The 21,372-nt window shown below is 42.8% G+C and overlaps 1 protein-coding gene across 2 annotated transcripts in view; it reads right to left on the bottom strand.

Moving 5' to 3' along the window:
- The window catches only part of LOC122815755 (26S proteasome regulatory subunit 7-like), a 435,881-nt gene that overhangs the window by 240,948 nt on the left and 173,561 nt on the right, over positions 1-21,372 (bottom strand). The window lies entirely within an intron of this gene.

Genomic DNA, 21,372 nt, shown 5'->3' with positions numbered 1-21,372 from the left:
ACACACGCACACACAAATTTCCTAATGCAGTTACCTCTGTACTTTTTCATTTCTTGCTGCTGCAGTCATAATGCAACTTTCATGGGTAGCTTAATCATAAGGAAGGCATTTCAGCAATGCCCCAACAGTTCCATCACATAAAAAAGTATCAGAACAAATCTCAGTCCCTACCCCTCCCTGCCTTAAACATGCAGTGGATTTATAAAGTTTACACACCCCTGTTAAAAATGCCAGGTTTTTGTGATATATAAAAAAAGAGACCACAATAAATAATTTCAAAACTTTTCCCACATTTATTGTGACCTATAACCTGTACAATTCAATTGAAAAACACAAAATCTGTTACGGGAAAAAATATAAAAAATAAAAAAATGTAAAATGCACTGGTTGCATAAATGTACACACCCTTAAACTAATACTTTTTTTGTGTGTGCACACCTTTAAACTAATACTTTGTTGAAGCACCTTTTGATTAATTCCAGCATTCAGTCTTCTTGGGTACACACCTGCCATCAATTAAAGAGACTCTGATTAACCCCAAATAAAGTTCAGCTGTCCTAGTAGGATTTTTCTGACATTTACTCAGTTGCCTGCTACAGCTAAAGCCATGGTTCGCAGAGAGCTTACAAAGCATCAAAGGGATCGCCACAGCATTGGATATACCATGGAAAATATGGGACAACAGTGACATTGCAAAAAGCTGGACATCCCTCCAAAATTGATGAAAAGACAAGATGAAAACTAGTCAGGAAGGCTGCCAAGAGTCTTACATTAACACTGAAGGAGCTGCAAGAATTTCTGGCAAGTACTGATTGTGTATTGCATGTGACAACAATCTCCAGTACTCATCATATGTCAGGACTATGGGGTAGGGTTTCAAGATGGAAGCCTTTTCTTACACAGAAAAACATCCAGGCCCAGCTAAAATTTGCAAAACAATACATCAAGTCTCCCAAAAGCATGTGGGAAAATGTGTTATGGTCTGATGAGACCAAGCTTGAACTTTTTGGCCACAATTCCAAAAGGTACGTTTGGCGCAAAAACAACACTTCGCATCACCAAAAGAACACCATCCCCACGGTGAAGCATGGTGGTGGCAGTGTCATGCTTTGGGGTTGCTTTTCTTCAGCTGGAACTGGGACTTTAGTCAAGGTGCAGGGAATTATGAACAGTTACAAATGCCAGTCACTTTTGGCCCAAAATCTTCAGGCGTCTACTAGAAAGTTGAAGATGAAGAGGAATTTCACCTTTTAACACGACAACGATCCCAAACATACATCCAAATCAACAAAAGAATGGCTTCACCAGAAGAAAATTAAAGTTTTGGAATGGTCCAGCCAGAGCCCAGACCTAAATCCAATAGAAAATCTGTGGGGTGACCTGAAGAGGGCTGTACACTGGAGATGCTCTCGCAATCTAACAGATTCGTAGTGCTTTTGCACGGAAGAGTGGGCAAATATTGCCAAGTCAAGATGTACCATGTTGATAGACTCCTACCCAAGAAGGCTGAATGCTGTAATTAAATCAAAAGGTGCTTCAACTTATTAGTTGTGCACACACAATAAAGTATTAGTTTAAGGGTGTGCACACGTATGCAACCATCATATTGTACTTTTTTAAATTTTTTATATTTTTCCCCTACCAGATTTGTTTTTCAATTGAATTGTACAGGTTATAGGTCACATTAAAGGTGGGAAAAGTTTTGAACTGATTTATTGTGGTCTCATTTTTTACATCACAAAAACCTGGCATTTTAACAGGGGTGTGTAAACTTTTTATATCCACTGTATTTAAATTATAATTTGGAATGCACAACTTGATACCTGTGAACTTAAAACTTGTTTCTCTTCTACAAAATATTACAATGAAGCAGTAAAGTACAGTTGTGTAAGACCTTCTTATAATAGCAGATGTCCTTCTTTTCAAGGCTGTAGCAGTCATCACATATGTAATCTCCTGCCAAGGATAGCCCAATGTTCGGCCAATATAACAAAACCTTTACATCCTTCCAGCGTCATATGTCAGCTGTATGCTTCCCTCACAGACGCAGGGCATAATGGTGACATACGCATAAATCAACACTCAGAACTGAAGTAACCCAGGAGAACTAGAGCAACTCTGGAAAAACAGCATGTAGAGCAGGGGGGGGGGGGGTTCAGAAGGAAAAATAGGGCAAGAAAGGCAAAGCCCTCTTGGCCAGAAGAGTTTTCCCAACAGAAGAAAGAGAAAAGGGGGTAGGAGGGAGGAAATGAATACTGCAACAGTGAAAAGGATATCTCCTGTTATAGTAAGGATCATACACAGCTGTAGGATGTACTTCCTTCTCACTGTTGCAGTATTCACCACATGTGGGAGAATACCAAAACTACTATAAAAGGATGGAAGGAAGAAGGCACAGAGGAGCCCCACAAACTCATGAAGCATAGCCTTGGCAAATCCTGCCCTGGCTCTGGAAGGGATATCAGACTTATAATCATTAGTAAAAGTGTGGACAGAGGACCAAGTAACACCTTCAAGGAAAGATTTAGTATCTAAACCTTTAAAGAAATCTCTAGAAGAGGCAACTGCCTCATAAAATGAGCTCAAACTGAAGCAGAAAAAATGCTTACCAGAAAAGAAATAAAAAGAAATGGCCTTAGAAATCCAGAAGGAGACTGCTTGCTAAGAAACTGCAAACCCAACATCTGTGTATGAAAATAAACAAAAAGCTGCTCAGATCTGCAGATAAACAGCTCAGATATTACTTGGATAAGACAAAGGCTATGTACATCCAAGGTGTGATGAACTTTCCACTAGCAGATGGCACAGAAGGAAAAAAGGAAGGGAGCTGGAGAGACTGATTCAGGGACAACTCACTGTCCAGCTTGGGCATAAAAAAGGATTAGTACATATAGACACCCTGTCCCTATGAAAAGTCAAAAAGGAGTGACCTGCCATCAGAGTCTACAGTTCAGAAACTCTCTTGGTGGACATCAAAGCAACTAACAAAAGTCTTCACTTGCAAAAAGGAGAAGCAGGCTCGAAAGAAGCCAGAGTCAAATTTTCAAGAATAAAATTGAGGTTCCAAGGAAGAGAAATAGGTTTTCTTGGGGGATTGATATGAAGGATGCCACAAGAGGCTTCAAAATGAGAGGCCAAGGGAGCAATCACAAGTTACCTCTGGCCTCTAGGGCAGAAAAGCAGAGACTGCTGACAAGTGAGGTTTAACAGAAGAATATGCCAGGCCAGCATGGAGCAGTTCACACAAGTAAGGAAGGACCAAATGGATCCCCATTGAGAAAGGATCATGATGACACTTGAGACGCCAAACAGAAAATATTTTCCATTTAGCCATATATGATTTTCTGGTAGTGGGTTTCCTGGCCTCCTGCAGAACCGTAAGCAAATCCTCACAAAAGTGGTGTCTAAACGGGTCAAAACCCTATCAACCAAAAGTGTCAAATGAAGAGTGGACAAGTGAGGGTGAATGACAGACCCATTGTCTTGTGAGAGAAGATCCACCTGGTGAGGTAACTTGTGGTGTTGCCCCTGGTTAGGTGAAGAGAAGGGAAAACAGTACTGTCTGGGGTCAAAGACGGTCACCAGAAAGATTCTGGGCGAGTCCTTGATGATCTTATACTAGACCCTGGGAAGCTGAGGAAGGGGAGGGTAAGCATTTAGGAACATTTCTTTTAAAAAAAAAGGCACGGTGTCTACCTTCCAAGTCAGAGGAATTCAAACTCTGGAACAGAAGTGAGGAAATTGCCTGTTTAAAGGGGGAAGGAAAAATATCGACTTGAGGAATACCTCACCAATGTACTATATCCAGAAATGCCTGGCCTGACAGACATAGAAAGGGGGCCAAGGGGAAGGGGAGAAAATATGTCAGATGGAGTCAAATTTGTCCTGAAAAGGGGACTTTTGGGCCTTAGAAGTATGGGTAGGTTTATTAGAAGATATGTGCTTAGAAACCCTTTTCCTTTTAGAAGACTGATGAGGCTGCCTACGAACAAAGGTAGACTTGCAAGGATAGTTTCTCTGAAATATGGAGAGAGGAGAAAAATAAATTTAAGATCCTGCATAAATCTACCTTTGTTATTACGTTGGTTACTTGCTCATTTCTTTATTATTTATAATGAATAAATGTGGTATAAGCTTTACAGTTCATCTCACAAGTTTAAGTCAACAAAGTCCTGGTCTGTCTTCCTCAGCCACTTGTTCTTGCAATATCACATTTCATAGGCCTATTCCTATGTCCAGAGGGTCTAATGCTTTATAATGTGAAAAAACAGATATGAAAAACAGTTTGCATACTTTCAGTAAACTAAGTCTGAAGAAAAAGTGCATGGCTACCTTTAAATAAAGAAACTAGATCAATGCATTTAATAGAACAGTGCACAAAGTATTAAAGCTGCTGAGGATGCTACTACTTATTCACTTGCCACAGTTCCATTTATTCACAAGTTTCAGGGTTGCTGGTCTTCCTGACCATCTCCAGCACCAGTCCAAAGTACTTCAGATTCCATTAATCAGCTTCTGTGCTTTTTCAGTTTCTGAATCATTTTCCTGCCAACAAAATAGGTTTCATAAGGTATCGCCATGGGCTTTGTTGTCAGAGAAATGAGAATCAGAGTCCCCTTCTTCTTGTCTTCTCACTCTTTGCTGAATATAGTTTTTCTCCATAGCCTGTTCCGCTTCAAAAATGTATTTGAATCCCCCATGGAAAAATATTCTACAGACAGACACAGCAGATTAAAATCTCACATCTACCTCTCAACATCTCCTGACTTCTATGAAAAACTTGTTTCTCTTCTGCCTGGCATATAGCGAATAATTATCTTCCATAAACACTCGGTTGTCACCATATTTTTTAAAACCTTTCCTTTCTGACTCAGTTTTGTCAGGAGCAACTCTTTCTGCTGATACAATTGCATATTTCTTCACTAATATAGGTGTTATCTGCTTTCTCATGGTCAGATTTGGTACAGACACAATCAACCCTTTCAATTAGCAAATCCTGCAGTGGATCATCAGTCCAATTACTTATTTACACTTTTGTAAAATTATCAAGTCTATTCCTTCCTATTTCTCTGGTACAGCAAAAAATCTCAGATTTTTTCTGGTCACTGTCTCAACACTAATGTTTTTCAAACATGTTTTTTTCTGGGAAGCCTCTTGCTCAGTTAGATTCTTCATTTCAACTGGTGCATTTTGCAGTTTTATCAATTCATCTGAATAGCCGATTAAACCTTCCGTTTTTTTTTTTTTTTTTTTTGGCCTTTTGTTATTTGAGTTGATATATTCCTTCAGTTGTTGTTGTTTGTCTTTTTGGCTTTTCCTGGTTAGGGGTCGCCACAGCGGAACTCCAGTCCGCTAATGATTGGCAGTAGATCTTTATGGTGCCGAGTTGCCAGCCCGACGCCCAACCTTCAGTGAAGGCATGCCCATTCACGCATGTCTTTTGAACGCCACACGCCCGCAGGGAGGACATGCAGACTCCACACAGAAGGCATTCCAGCCAAGAATTGAGCAAGAGAACCTCTTGCTGTGAGGCAACAACGCTACCGCTGCACCACCATGGCTTAGATTCCTTCAGTGCTTAATTTAAACACCGTTGCATAGCCTTTATTTTTACTTTAAAATTAATGGAAGCTATCTCCTTTACCAAAGCTGAAACTTGAAATGCTTTTTGCTTAGCATGCAGGATTCTTCCTAGCCAGAATTCTCTCCTTTTTTAAATAGTTGAGCTTCTCTCAAATTCTCCAAATTTTTTCTTTGTTGGCATCCAGGCAATGCAATTACTAGCCGGTGACTGAATTTTACCCAAACGGACAGTTGCACTGGCTCTTTTTTTCAGTTTCCATTTTCACACTGGGAGAGCTCAAATCAACCCTGTTTATCAGTGTGCAGTCATCTTGGAAGTCTCCCAGTACAATTTTATTTGAGACTAGAACAAACAGAGGGATACGGTACTGGTGCACAAGACTGTGTCAAAGAGATGTGAAAATGATTATTCTACACAGGAAGGACAGAAGGGGAGAAGCAAACAGCAGACTGCAGGGACTACGTACCTTTTGTGAACCTAGGAAGTAGAGAGCTGCAGACCTACTAAATGGACTACAAGAATGGGTGCTAGAGAGAATCCACAGATGCTTTTCAGATGGCAGAACAACAGTAGATGGAAAACAAGCAAAACAATGAAGCACTTAAAAGGACAGGCTAGAAAGGCTTGCTGTTTCCTTCTGCTATCAAGCAAAAGTAACTCAAAACAGAATAAAACAGATATGAAAATGAAGGGAAAATATACTTAAGCAAAGGACCCACAGACCATTATAATTAAGTAGGACGTGAATAGAAAAGCACAAGAGGGAATGAGAAATAATGCAATGAAACTATTTCTGGTTCTGTGGGACTCAAACAGGAAATGGAAAAGGGAAACAATAGGGTTTATCATCACATGAAGCCTAGGAGTTGAAAAAAAAGAGGAGCATGGGGTCAGGAGCGGCCTTAGATCAACTGGTGCCCTAGGCAAAAGGGCACCACGGCACCCCCCACCACACCACCCAGTGCCCCCATCCTGATACACCTACAACAAATAAATACTGGAAAAGTGCCCCTACAAAGGCGGCGCCCTAGGCGGCCGCCTAGTTGGCCTATGCCTAGGGCCGGCTATGCATGGGGTTTTGGTAACATGGTAATGCAGGGAAGCAATCAGCTTTCAGACAGTGAGAAAAACAGGTAAAAGTATTTTACAGTTACTATAGGGCAGGAGATGCAAAGCACGGCAGTTTTGAAGATTATGTCTTAGATTTTTCAAACTACATGTGACAGTGGTAGAACATTTTAAAGGGAAAAATGAAATAGGAATGCACAAACAGAGAACATGTACAGGAGCAAATATGAAGAAACACAAAAACAAAAAAGAACAAGTAAAAAAGAAAAATGTGTGTGGCATGTACGGGTGATAAAAACAAAAACATAAGTGATAAGGAGGAAAGGGAGGAAGACTAATGGAGAAAACAAGATACAGAAGCATACCATCATGACACAGTAACTTATTCAGAGGACAAAGAGTCACAATTAGTCAATGTGCAAGATAAACTGTCCTCTTTAAAACAGATAAGCCACACAAAAAGCTTACTTTTTCCAATGTTATCTGTAACACAAGCCAGATAAGTTAGGATATGAGACTGGGAGAGTCCTGATTAGATTCCAAACAAACAAAACAGGAGCTGACAAGGACCAACCCATACCCAATATCTAACAATAAATGAAGGCATTCTTAGGACCAGCAGGCTACTCCGGAAAATTTGTTCCCAACTTTGCTACCACAGCTTTCTGCTTAGACAGTACAAAAGGTATAGGCCCTCTCCAGAAAAATGGATCACATTGGCATATGGATTTTTTAACCAACTGACTACAGTTGTGTGTTTAGAATCAGCTTTGGATGCCCCTGAGTTCAGTTCAGGAAAAAAAAAACATTTACTGCACATACAATTAATCTGAGGTTGAGTTAGGAGCAGTTTTATCAGTAAATAAGTGGTGAGGGACATTGTCAGCTACCTAAAGCTAAAACAGTGCATTTTACATTGGATAAAGAATGCCTCATGGATACTCACTTTACTATGGTGTTACTGAGATGCAGCTTTACCTTGCTAACTGACCATGCACACCTGCTATGATTATACAAATAAAGGGAACCAAATTATCCAGAGGGACTTTATTCTTGCAATCCTTTAAATTCACTGTTAAAGGCCAGACAATAAAAACAAATTATAGTCATGTACTTACCGTAACTTGGTATCTGTGTTATCCGTAGTCACCATTCATCATGTATGGGTCTAGGATCCGAGCCAACAACACTTAAACAACAGCTTAGCTCAAGCTCCCTCCCTCCCATAATGTTCTGCTGCCCTCTAACCCCTCAGATCAAGTTTGCCCTGGAGAAAGACAGAGTAGACTTGCCACCAGAAAAGATCCTGCCAATCCCTCAGGAAGGGGGAAAGGATGGTGACTATGGATAACACAGATACCAAGTTATGGTAAGTACATAACTGTCAATCTGATGTTATCCTAATCACCATTCATCACGTACGGGTCAGACTCCCCAGCTACCAAACATTCTCGGGTGGCCTCACGGAAGGACATTACGAAGAACAGTGGAGCCAAGGGCAGCCCTTCCCCTAGAATCTAGGTCAAGCTTGTAATGAGAAATAAAGGTATAAGGGGAAGACCAAGCTGCCGCTGCACAAATGTCATCCAAGGACTGAAGAGCTGAGAAGGCAGCTGATGTAGCCACTGACCTGGTAAAACGAGCTTTAACTGGTCTAGGGAAAGAACAACAGGAGGAGTAGATGTAAGAGATGCACTGGGAAATCCAACTGGAAATAGTAACTTTGAAACAGCTTGGCCCTTCATGTTGACTGAAAAGGCCACAAACAATTGGTCGGAGAGACGAAAAGACTTGGTTCTGTGCAAATAAAAACAAAGCTGTCGAAGATCTAAGGTATGCAAAATGTATACCCCCTTGTCAGCATATAGTTAGGAAAGAACACTGGAAGTTGGACAGACTGACTGAGGTTCGCTTCAGTGGACACTTTCGGCATAAAGGAAGGATTGGGTCTCAAGGTCACTACCTTTATGGAATATCAAATAAGGAGGCTTGATGGCAAGAGCCTGCAACTCTAATACTCTTTTCGCTGAAATTATCGCCACCAAAAAGGCAGTCTTCCAAGAAAGAAATCTTGAGATCGTAGGATGTGTCAGGCTCAAAAGAGGCCCGAGTCAGAGTGTGTAGCACCAGAGAAAGATCTCACAGTGGAGAAGGATCCTTGACAGGGAGACGCAATAAAAAGACACCTTTCAAGAAAGCCTTGCAGAGGCGAGAAGAGAACGTAGGTTCATCATTAAGGTGAAAATTAGAAATAGCTGCCATTTGGACTTAAATCTTGAAACTAGCACTCTCCTTAAAGAGGGAATCTAGGAAAAGAAGAATGTTGGAAATAGAGGCTGAAAATGGATCCAGATTCCAACCTTTAGCCCAGATAATCTCTTCCACTCACTTCTCTAAACTCTCTTGACAGAAGATTTCTGAGAAGCTAAGAATAATGTCCTTACACAGGAGAAGCAAGCCTGGACTTAGCAAGAATCACTGGAATTGGACAAACCAAGCTGTCAGACGGAGGGTCCGCAGATTTGGAAGTGGATGGAATGATGGATGAGAGATCAGATCCGGAACCGGATCGAGCACTAAAGGGGATGCTTTAGGTGAGATCACAGAAGAAGGAACCACGCCTGCAGAGGCCAGAAGGGGGCAACGAGGATTAACTGTGTTCTGAGGTGTCTTGCTTTCTGAAGAACTCTTGGAATTGGTGGTAATTCAGGGAAGGCATAAAGAAGACTCTGAGGCCAATTGCGAGTCAGACCGTCCCTGGGGCACTCCCCCCTCTGGGGACGATCAAGGCAAAGTAGCTGCTGCATTTGTGGTTGAGAGGGGAAGCAAACACATCGCAGCTTGGCGAGTCCCACTGACGGAAGAAGATCTGCTTCACCACTAGCGGTTTTAGGGACCACTCATGTGGGGTCAGAATAGCCCTGCTCAGCTTGTCTGCCAGCACGCTGGATGCTCCGGAAATATGTGTTGCAAGGAGAAAGTTCCCCGAGAACATTGCCCACTCCCAGACCCCCATGACCTCGCGACAAAGCACATAAGAACGTGTGCCCCCTTGTTTATGTACCACACAATCGCCATGTTGTCTGTGTGTACTGTTATTTGTCCCTAGAAGAAGGCAGTCCTGAAAGGCTTGCAATGTATAAAGGACTGCTCTCATCTCCAGAACACTGATGTGCAGTTTGGTTTCCGACTGGAACCACATCCTTTGGACAGTCTTCCCCAGGAAGTGCCCCCCTCCCACCCTAGGAGGGAAGCGTTTGTGTTAACCGTGGCCGCCGGAGCTGGGGGAGAAAAAGACCTGCCCGCTAGGATGTCTGAAGAGTGCATCCACCACGACAGATGTCTTCGACAAATTGAAGTGAAACGTATAGGAACTAACAAGAGGATGACAATCACTGAACTGCCAGGGTCCACTGCAGAACTCTCATGTAATACCTGGCCAGTGGAACCAAATAAATGGCCGCTGCCAATGAACCTAAGGCTCTCAGAATGAGTGATACTGGAGGACAACTTTGCTCCAGAAGGATTGTACATGAGACCGGATAAGAAGCACGTGTTGGAGGGAGAGAGTGTCCAAGTGAGTGCCAATGAACTCCAGCTGTTGAAATGGGGTCAAAGAAGACTTGGCAAGATTCACTGTTATCCTAAGCTGATCGAAAAGACGAAGAAGAAACTGAGTGGTCTCCACCAGTTGATGCGGTGTGGGAGCTGTGAGAAGCCAGCCGTCGAGGTAGGGAAACACCTGGAATCCCTGCATCCTGAGATGAGCTGCTACTACTGCCATACACTTGGTGAACACCTGGGGGGGGTGTGGTGAGTCCAAAGGGCAGGGCTCTGAACTGAAAGTGATAGACTCCTAAGTGAAAGCGGAGAAATCTCCTGAACATCTCTCTATTTTGATAGGATAGTACGGGTCCTGGAGATATACAGAGTACATCCAGTCATTCTTGTGCAGTAGGGGCACAATGAACTGTACAGTGACCATCCAAAGGTTCAACTTCTAGACTAAAAGATTCAACTGACTGAGGTCCAGAACTGGACGCAGGTCCCCTGTTTTCTTGGATACCAAAAAGAAGTGGAAGTAAGTTCCGGGTCCTCTCTGGCCTGTGGGGACCTCTGGATTGCTCTTTTTAGAATGAGGTTGGTCACCTCTAGACAGGCTAACTCTCTGTGAGCGGGTGGCACATTGGGGAGAGTTCTGCTTTTTGTAGGGAAGTCAGAAAAGGGAATACAGTAGCCCCTGGATACGAAACTTAGCACCCATCAATAAGTTTTATGTTTGCCCAGGCTAAAGGACGCAAAGATAAATGGCCCCTGACTGCCTCCAGGGAGAAAGAGTCAGGCAGAGCTTCAGGAGTGCTGAAAGGGCTTCTCAGAGAAGAGTTCCCTGGAGCCCTGGTTTTGTGGGCCATCTCTGCCCCTAAGGTGATGTCGACCATTGAACCCTCTCCCCCATCCCCTGGAAGAGGAGTCTTCTTGAGCTTCCTGAAGGGAAGACTGTGACTTATGGAACCAAATCTTCTTACTCCCCCATTGGGTCTTGGAAAAAGGCATTTGGGGGTTAGAGAACTTGATCCCTATGGCTGACAGTGTCTTCCCCTCTTGCTCACTTTGGGTTAAAGTTTCCTTTATGGTTGGCCCAAAGAGGGTTGAACCATCGAAACCATCAAAGGGAGCACTGGTGAAGGACACCTTAAAGGCTTCTGCAAACCTGATAAGCGAAGCCAGGCAAGACGCTGATGTCGAAGACTGTGCCCGCCACCCATGAGGTACCCTCTGCAGTGCTGGATATCAACCTCATAGACGAATTTGCTATAAACATAAGAGTAGCAAGCTTAGGAGAAACCGTCTTAAAGACCTCCGCTGGTATGGACTCAAGCTCCTTGATCAAATCCCTCTGAAGGCAAGTAAAATGCGTCAGGTAGTTTAAGGCTCGCAGGCTGAATAAAGCCGATGGGAACACCCAGTTTTCTAATCTGTCAATCGCTCTTGACCTGACTTCTTGGTGACAGCAGCTACCACAACTGCATCAACCGGAACTGCCTTTGACCAAAAGGGCTTGTCATAAGGGAGACTCAAAATCTTACCTGCTCTCTTCAGCGCTGGCTCTACCATGTCAGGTTCCTTACATGCCCTGCTGGCAAGGACACTGACAAAGGGGTCAGCAGACGGGGACACCCAAGAGGCAGATGGGCCTCCAGAAACATGGCCTCTTCTGAGGACAGGGGCTGGCCAGACCAACTGCCCTTAACCTGAAGGATCTCCAGGAGATCTCCAAAGGAGACATCATCGGGCAGCAACCTAGGGGACCCGTTTCCCTCAACGATATCTGTACCCTCCATGAGAGACTCCACTGGGGAGTCAAGATGCCTCCTCTTACATGTCCTCTTCCTAGGCACTTCCTCCAGGGGAGGCTTTGGGGGAGACTCAGAAGAGGTGGGGACCCCAATGGGGGTAACTCTCCCCTGGAGGCTAGATCGAATAGGCTGACCAGGAGAAGGATGAGAGGGTCCGCTCAAAACCTGAGGCTGGGCTGGAGCCTGGCGAACAGGGGAAGCTACTCTGGTAGCAGAGAGAGATCTTTCCACCACCTGGAAAGCGGAAGGACTGGATGAAGCACCCTCCCCTATGGACACCACCACAAGGGAGGAAGTGGCAGACCTCAACAGAACCTCCAACCCTCCGGAGAAGGTCGGATCGGAGCCATCAACAGCCAAAGCCCGGAGAGGCAGAGAATGATCCGAAAGGCCCAGACCCAAACCCGCCCCCATGGACTCCGGGGCGACAACCTGGACTGGTGGCCCCACCTGCCCTGAGGGAGGTACAGCACAACTAGCCAAGGACTTGGATGGGGTAGAGACAAAGGGTGCCCCAGAAGTCCCCACGGCCTCCGTGCTGCGTGGCGGCTCGCTTAAGTCCAAACTCTGCCAGGTTGGATGAGGAGAAAATAACTGGGGAGTAGAAGACTCCCTAGTCCGATGGGCTGGGAAGCCAGAAGCTCCCACTCTATCTGAGCTTTTAAAAAGGGCCGCATCATCCTGTCCATATCAGAAGGATGCTCCTGGAAGATCGGGAGGCAATAAGAGGACCGAGCTGGAGACCTGTGCTGGGACCCTTAGGGCCTTAGACGGTCTGGGGTACGGCTCCTCCGCAGATAGGTAAACAAACGGTCCCCTCCCAGAGGATCCTTGGGAAGGTCCTCTAACAACAGGATCCGGCATGTGTCTTGGATCTGATCGTATCGGATCAGAGGAAACAAAAGGATCAAACGGCATGGCTCTCAAATCCATCAGATCCAACAGGATTGGATCAGTGACAGACCTGCTCCGACTTGGATCGGGGAGTAGACTACAATACCTTAGGATCCGAAGAACTTGGACAGGAGTCCTTGGATCTGGGTGTCGACTCTCTAGAAGACTTCAGATCAGAGACCCTCTGATTCAACACCCCCAAGACTGGAGTTGCATCCGGGTGTCTGGGATCCGAAAGCCTAGACATTTTACGTGAGACCTCCCTCGAGAAGGAGGATGATGGTGGCTTTCTCTTGTGGTCAGAGAAGCCTGACTTCGTCAAAGTCTCCTTCACCAAGGGACCCCCCCCCCCGAACCATTCCTTTGAGGAGAAGTTTATTTCAGTGCTCGACCAGGGCCCTGGGGTTGAATGTGGCACAAATGTCACACTCAACCTCCAGGTGGCTGGCACCGAGGCAGTAGAGAGGCACTCTTCATGCGAGTCGGAAACCGGCATTTTCCGGCTGCACGTGGAGCACCTCTTAAACCCTGAAGGCTTCTCTGACATTTTAACTCAGCCAAAACACAAAACCAAGCCCAAAGTCATGAAACCAGCAATTGTCATGAACTGAAAGTCCGTCCCCCACACAATACAACACACACAATAACCTAACTACAGAAAAGGCAAGAAATTTTAAATCCCAAGAATGAAATTCCTACACAAACTTTACAACTGAAAAGACACTGAAAAGGGTGCCAAACGCCATACAAATAGGAGGGGAAGAACAGCGAAGGTTACAACACGTGGAAAATCTGAAGTACACTAATAAAACTAAGAAACTACTAAAACACTAAGAAAGAAGCTAAGAGAAACTAAGGAAGAAACCCCAAAAAGGAGCTGAGCAATCTGCATTGGTCTTCAAGCGCAGCAAATTAGATCGGGGGGGGGGGTCGAGGGCAGCAGAGCATTATGGGAGGGGAGGAGCTTCAGCTAAGCTGTTGTGCAAGTTTTGCTAGCTTAGATCTGATGTTGGATCCTAGACCCATACGTGATGAATGAGGACTAGGATAACATCAGATAATGAATGATTTAACCTTGGTACATAATACATCCAAGACAGGATAAAAACTGAAGGTTCTATGCTGGGGAGGTCTCACTGTGGTACAGTTGCAGTTTCCCTTGTGTAAAGTGTTTATATACTATGAGTTACAGTAGTAGAATGTTGTTAATAACCATTCTGTGTAGAATCATTCTGTAAAATCATTGAATGTAAAATCTAAAACTGCCAAATCCTGTTGAAAGAAAGGTCGGTAGTGCAAAAAGAAATATTTAAACTCGCTTGGGGAGATTTGCAAGACCGGACTCAATAGGAAACAGTGTGTGGATATACTTGGAAGTTACAGGTAGTTTATTCTGAAGCTGCAGAAACAAGAAATTTATCTATGGACTGTTGGGTTTCTCAGAGGCTTTAAAATCTGGACTGTAATGTTAGTGGCCTAAACAATGTATTTATGCTTCCTTTTGTTGAAAGAACTTTGACTTGATAATAGTTTGCACTGTGATTACACTCTACTTTACACCTGCATTGTAAGCAGACCAAACTACATGAGCCTCCTACATTATATATATATATATATATATATATATATATATATATATATATATATATATATATATATATATATATATAGAGAGAGAGAGAAAGAGAAAAAAACACACACAAACACACATACGTAGTTAAAATCAAGTGTATATAATGTTGACAGCTGTCTAGTCAACTGAATATGGTCGACTTGACAGCAGATAGGTGTGCGAGAAAGACAATCCCCAGGAAGGGGAATATTCTATTTTCTCTGACACTCTGCGATCTTGGAGTTAGTAAATACAATTAGCAAGGGGTGTGAGGGTGCAAGCGGGTTTGAAATTGCATGCACACAGCCTGTTTCTCGACACATGCATAGTGTGGTGTTGACTTCAGTGTTTTCAACCATATGTGGTCAATATTTAAGCAGTCGATTTTGAGTGTTTTTGCTAATGCATGTGTGAGTCTGCACATGTGTGTGGTGTAGGATTAGAGTAGGGGTAACTAAGGAGAGAGGTTTGGTGTGTAAGTTAGGGTTAAATTTAGGGTCAGGTAAGGGGATAGACTTAGGCTGTGTGGCTGAGTGCATGTGTTTGTGAACTGCAAGTGTTTGAGCGGTCTTGTGTGGTCATAGTGTTACAATAGTTTTTTTTTTTTTTGTTAATTTAAAGTGCATGGCTAAGTTTAGGGTGCAGCTGGGGGCACCATTTGTGAATCCCATCTCTTTTAGCTTATCACAACTTTTGGAATAAGCAGAGACCGAAAAGACACTGTACTTGAATGCAAAGCAACCCATTTACCAAGTCCTCGACTCTCAGTCAGAAGACAGACTTAACAGATAGGTTAAACTGCACTCTGTACAGTTATTTAGGTATCTTGACAATAACAGGCCACAAGATAAATATGTTCTTCATCTTCAGGTTTATTCTGAACAAAGGGACAATCAAGTACTTCCCTAATTGCTTATGCACAGTGCTGCAACTATGATGTCTCAAACCATACGGAGTACCCCACTGTACATGTACTTTTTGAAAGCCTTGACTACCGGAATCACTGTCAATTTCACACAAAAGTGCTCAGCCACACCTATAATGACAGTCATACTGCCTGAACAGACCTGATTTTCAGGTGGGCTCCCCAACCAGTATCCTATTCAACTGTCATCAAAAACTGAAAAAGAGCGAAGGCCTGCTCATGTACATCTGTCATATCAACACCCATTAGAAAAGCTCCCAAATCAGTGAAAGTTTCAACACAATCATCTCATCATAAGGGCATAATGAATGTCCACAAAGACTTGAAAAATAAATCTGAATTTTACTCTTATACAAAATGGTATCCCAAAACCAAATAAATTACTGGCAACATCTGACCCACTGTGCATGTGGCCCAGTGAAAATGTGACAAAACACGTTCAAGTACCATCTAACTCCCTCCTGGAGTCCAATACGGCACTGAGGAAGCCCTTCAACTGAGCCTGGGCAAAAAAAGCCATTTTCTACATGGTGCAGAAAGGAAGAGCAAGGATCACTACATAGTTTCAGCTGCAAGATCCCTTTCAAAAACTGCTCAAACAACTGCTGAGCAATGAAGTATCCATGGAAAGGCAAGTTATGATGGCTAAAAGGTGCACACTGATGGAAGGGTAAAACAGCCCTCAATTCCCATTAGCATGTCTACCAAATACTGACAGTGCAAGACATACAACTCTGCATATAAGACACAGATTTCTGAGGGAGCATCAAAGTGAGAAAAACCTTCCACTTAACTAAGTGAGAGTGCCTGATCTTCTGAGTTCCTGCAGGATGCTAATCACCTCCTCTAAAGGTTGTCTTAAAAAGATATCAGCCTGACAAGACTCAAACTGCTAGCCAATGGATCTTGATGGATGACTGAATCACAGTTCCTCTGTCCTGTTTCAAATGTATGTAGTGTATAAGAATAGAACAGGCCATTTCTAAACCATTTTACTTGAAAAAGAAAGAAAAAAACATGGATACCTGAACCAGAATGGTGTTACTGTAAGGACCCTGCTCCTTTCCAATCTCATCTTCTGCAGCATCCCTGAGAGTAGCTGTACAGGTGAAAAGGCAAACAAGTGGTTGCTGTACCAGGTGAAGGTGAAAAAGCATATTGCCCAAGATTGATTCCAGATTCTCAAACAAAGAAGTCTACAGTGATGATTTTCAGAGATAAGAAAATCTGCTTGTGGCAGACACCCATATGGGCATAAAAAATGTAAGCACTCCTGGTTCCGGCTGATACCTACACTTGCTGATGCTGTGCTTCATCAGGTTTTCTACAATCACATTCTACACTGACAGAATGTAAAGCTGCCTAAGGATACAAAACCCAACCTCACTGAAACCAGAGTTAGTATGAAGAGTTGGTACGTGTCTGTACCACTCTGCTTATTTATATACCACATAAACGTAGTGTTAATTGTGATGACCCTTAACGTCACTTGAGTGATACCCTTAGGGCCACTGGCATCAAGTCTGTATGCTTTTAGGGCCAAAGAGTGCCATCATATCAACTACATTGATGGTCTTGCACAGCATGGTCTTGCTCCAGTTTCCATTCACTTTAAGGTACACCAAATGTGTTCCCTAAATAATGTCCAACACATATGTGATCAGACACTGGTCTGCCTGGGTTGAGTTTCATGTGCCTCACCCACCAGAAAAACTCCTTTATGATTAAAGTGACTAGCATTGTTTAATGAAACACATGGTAATGCTGCTGCTGCCAGACACTTTTAAAAACTTACTGGATCTCCCTCAATTACAACTTAACAAAGGGCACCATCAAAAAATCAGTGATGACACACAGCCTGATCGTTTGGGACTACTGGACTATGCTCAGAATGAGAAGCTTCAGCTGCAGGGCTTTCTCCTGGGGAAGATAAGGCGGTCCCCTTCCATACAGAGGAAAGCTGCCAGGAAGACAGCTGAACTCCATGATAAAGCTCAATGAGAAATCTAGGATGATCAGGCAAGCTCATGAGCAATTATAAAATACCACCAAGACCACCGATCCAAGAAGTAAGCAAATTTAATGAAACACTTAGCGCCTTGGCTTACACAGCCTACCAAGAGTAAAAACACTCTTTGCTTAAATACAGCATATTGCACAAGACAATTAATCAATTAAGCATACAAATTAAATCACATACTTCCAATTACATTCCTTGTTGAGTCCTTGAGTCTCCAAAGTACCATACTTAAAAATCAAGAGGGTTTCTTTTTTTTTTTTTAAAAGTTTACTTTTTAAAGACGTTCACCTATACCAACTTGCAGGTTTTCCAGGACACAACCCCTAAGGAAATTAGGAACAGAATTGTGTGCTGTCATGAAATGGCTCCCAAGGGGACTCTCTAGTTTGTTTATGTTTAATGTCCCGAATATGTTCCTGTAACCGGACACTATTCTTCTAACCCCCAGGGATACCCCCACTATGCCTGTGTTACTGGGAAATATAAAGCTGGTATATGTGGAAACAAATCCACCAACACAGTTGGAAATAGTGGGGACCAGAAGAAAGTTTTCTTAGTGACAACCTATAATGTTAGAACTGAGGAAATAGTAAAAAAAAAGCATGTAGTTTGTGGTCCATGCTTCTAAGGGATAACATTTTGAATTCTATATTACCTGACTTTGTGAGTACTGCATATAAAACAGCTAGGAATGTGGGGGATATTGTGGTACATAACCAATTTTGTTCACCAGATGTTAATGTTAGCCAGAATTTAAGCACAAATAAGGGCACTGTTCCACGTGATGGTTGTTCCATCTGTCATTATATAGCGAGTTATTTTCCCTATATTAATGGTATTAAATTTACAGCTAGGTATGAATACGGTTGTAATACAGAGGGGCTAGTGTATGTGCTGAGGTGCGGATGTAATAAGTTCTACATAGGGGAAACTTATAAGAGCTTTAGGGTCCGGTTACAGGAACATATTAAGGACATAAAAAATAAAAAAACTAGACAGTCCCCTTGGGAGCCATTTCATGACAGCACACAATTCTGACCCTGATTCCCTTAGGGGTTGTGTCCTGGAAAAAACTGTAAGTTGGTATAGGTGAGTGTGTGTCTTTAAAAAATAAACTTTTAAAAAAAGAAACCCTCTTGATTTTAAAGTATGGTACTTTGCAGCCTCAGGGACTCGACAAGGAATGTAATTGGAAGTATGTGATTTAAATTGTATGCTTAATTGATTAACTGTCTTGTGTAATATGCTGTATTTAAGCAAAGAGTGTTTTGTAGTGTTTTTACTCTTGGAAAGCTGTGTAAGCAGAGGCGTTAAGTGTTTCATTAAATTTGCTTACTTCTTGGATCGGTGGTCTTGGTGGTATTTTATTTTTTGTTTTTTATAAAGTTGTATTTTGAAGCTCATGAGCAAGGACTGGAATCTGCTCATCCCCCACAAATGAAGGGACTTGAATGAGGCTGGCATCCAAATATAGATAAATGTGGATGCCCTGCATTCCCCTGAAAAGTGAACACTGGAGACAAGCACTTGATGAATACCTACAGTATTGCTAACAGGCCTAACAGGAGGAATATGGGTTAAAAATGTTTAGCATTCACATTGAATCTCAAGAAATGCCAATGATCCATGTGAACAAGGATATGTAGATGTGTTCTTTAAGTCCAAGATGACTAAAATGGCTCTCAGAAATAACACCAGGAGGAAGGTCTACAATGTAAACATTCTAAAGCTGGTAATTCTTAAAAATGTGTTGGCCTACAGAGCTCCACAATGAACCTCCAGGGTCACTTTCTTGGGAACAAGGAAAATTCTGGAATAAAATCCCTGACCAGACTCACCCAGAGGGGCTTGTTCCATCACATTAGATACAATTAAATAGTGAAACACCTCTACTTCTAAAGACATTGGGTCCCAAAGTACTTTGGGGTTGTCCCCATACACATGACCATAAAGCACAGAATTACTATGAACTCTGTAAGCCTGAAAGATAATGTTCCTCATCCATGTCAGTAGTCCGGTAGAACCAATTGCCACTGAAGTGAGTCAGTTTGCTACCCAAATGATTGCCTGAAGACTGGTAAGAAGAGGGGAAAAGAAAGAGGGGTAGGAGTTAATGATAAAATTAGTTCTAGACAGGAGGTTCCTGGGTGTGAAGGGATTTTCTACCCCTCCCCTGCTTTACTTCTTTCCTTTACCTCTGCTGCTTCGCTATGTCTGTTAATTTTACAATGTTTTTTCTTTAATTAATTTCTCTGCATTATTCTACTTCCAATAAAATGGCCACTATTTTGTTGGGTAGTTTCTGCTACATTTCAGGATTGGAGGATGAAAACTGTTTCACAGACTCTTACATTGCAGTTTTCAAGTACTTAAGAACTTTTTGGGAAAGAAACAGTGGATACTTATCAAGGACTGCATTTAGCAACCGCCCTTTTACATCTTGTGGCAGAGGCTACAGCCTACTTCAGGTGTCTCCTTATCATACCAGTGGGTGATGCACTGCTGCAGATATCTACACAGTCCTGCATATTTGTCCAGCCTACACTCTATTCTATTGAGTTTTATCTAGGATGTGCACAACCATGTCTTCAATATGTCTGAGGATATTATTAGTATCAAACGGTGCATGTTTGGCATTAACTGTCTAAAACATTAAAGGTGGAAGTAGTACAGACCTTTTTGCCAAACTGATACATGATCCTGAGGAAGCACAGTTAGGCCTAAAGCCAGCTTTGACCCTCATACAGCTGCAGTGACACTACCACTGGGTCAACCGAAAGGCTCCTTTACAGGTACATGAATTCTATGATAAATCATAAGGGTACTACGGAGTGCACAGAGGCAAGTCTTTGGAAGTCTGGGTTTAGAGATACCAATTTGAAGGATTCCTTAAGCACTGGAGGCACCTGGGTTCTACACAGACTTGGGATCTTCCATGTCCACCAACTCAAGGTATCTTTTCATGAATAAGTGATACTATGGCAGTGATCACCATGACGGTCATCATATATTCAGCAAAAGACAGTGTAACAGGAACAATCTGAATATGAGGCAGAGGTAACTTAAGATGATGGGAAAAGGTTTTGGTTTGTCTGTTTTACACTTTTCCCTCTTTAAAAAGAAAATGCTAGACATGACCTTCCAGTGAAAGTAGTAAGCTGAAAAACAGTGGTCGAGCTCACAAATACACAGGTTCATAGGTAAATACTAGGCTAGTTGCCCCTATCGGCTATTTTAAGCCAAGCCAATCTCTCTCTCAAAGGTAACAAATCTTGTGCATGTGAGGATAAACACCTTAACCATTACACCAACCACCAAGCCCTGGAACAAACAAAATTCCACAGTAAGGAACTGGAGAAAGGCAGTTAGGTACAATCAAAAGCTTATTTAGCATACATGTATACAGGCAGGCTGTCAGAAAAGCAGAACTCATCTGACCCTCCATCCAACTTTAAGGGTCAGCTTCAGCAAAGTGGTGCAGTGGTTAGTGCTGCAGCCTCACAGACTATTCCTCTGGTTCAGTTTCTGAATGAGGTACCTTCACTATGGAGTATGTCCTTCCCCCATATCTGTGTGGTTTTTGTCAAATGCTTCAGCTTCTTTTCCACAGCACAATAAACCATTGCATGAATTAAAGATCCTCTAAACTGATCGCGCACGTGTGTGTGTGTGTGTGTGTGTGTGTGTGTGTGTGTGTGTGTGTGTGTGTGTGTGTGTGTACTGTAGCGCAATGGACCTGCATCTCATCCCAGACTAGCTTTCTACCTTGTACCAAAAGCTTACCATCTTATGCCTGGGCTCCTTGCAGCCAAAAGGATAATGTGGGCACTGCAGAATGAAAGGCTGTCTCTGCTTTGTACTTATCTTTCTTGGTCCACAACATTTCATTCTGTGAATGTACTACAATGGTAA

The sequence above is a fragment of the Protopterus annectens genome, chromosome 11.part0 (assembly GCF_019279795.1).
Source record: "Protopterus annectens isolate FY-2018-M chromosome 11.part0, PAN1.0, whole genome shotgun sequence".
NCBI lineage: Eukaryota > Metazoa > Chordata > Ceratodontiformes > Protopteridae > Protopterus > Protopterus annectens.
The sequence above is the reverse complement of the archived record's forward strand: the minus strand, read 5'-3'. Positions and strand labels throughout refer to the sequence as shown.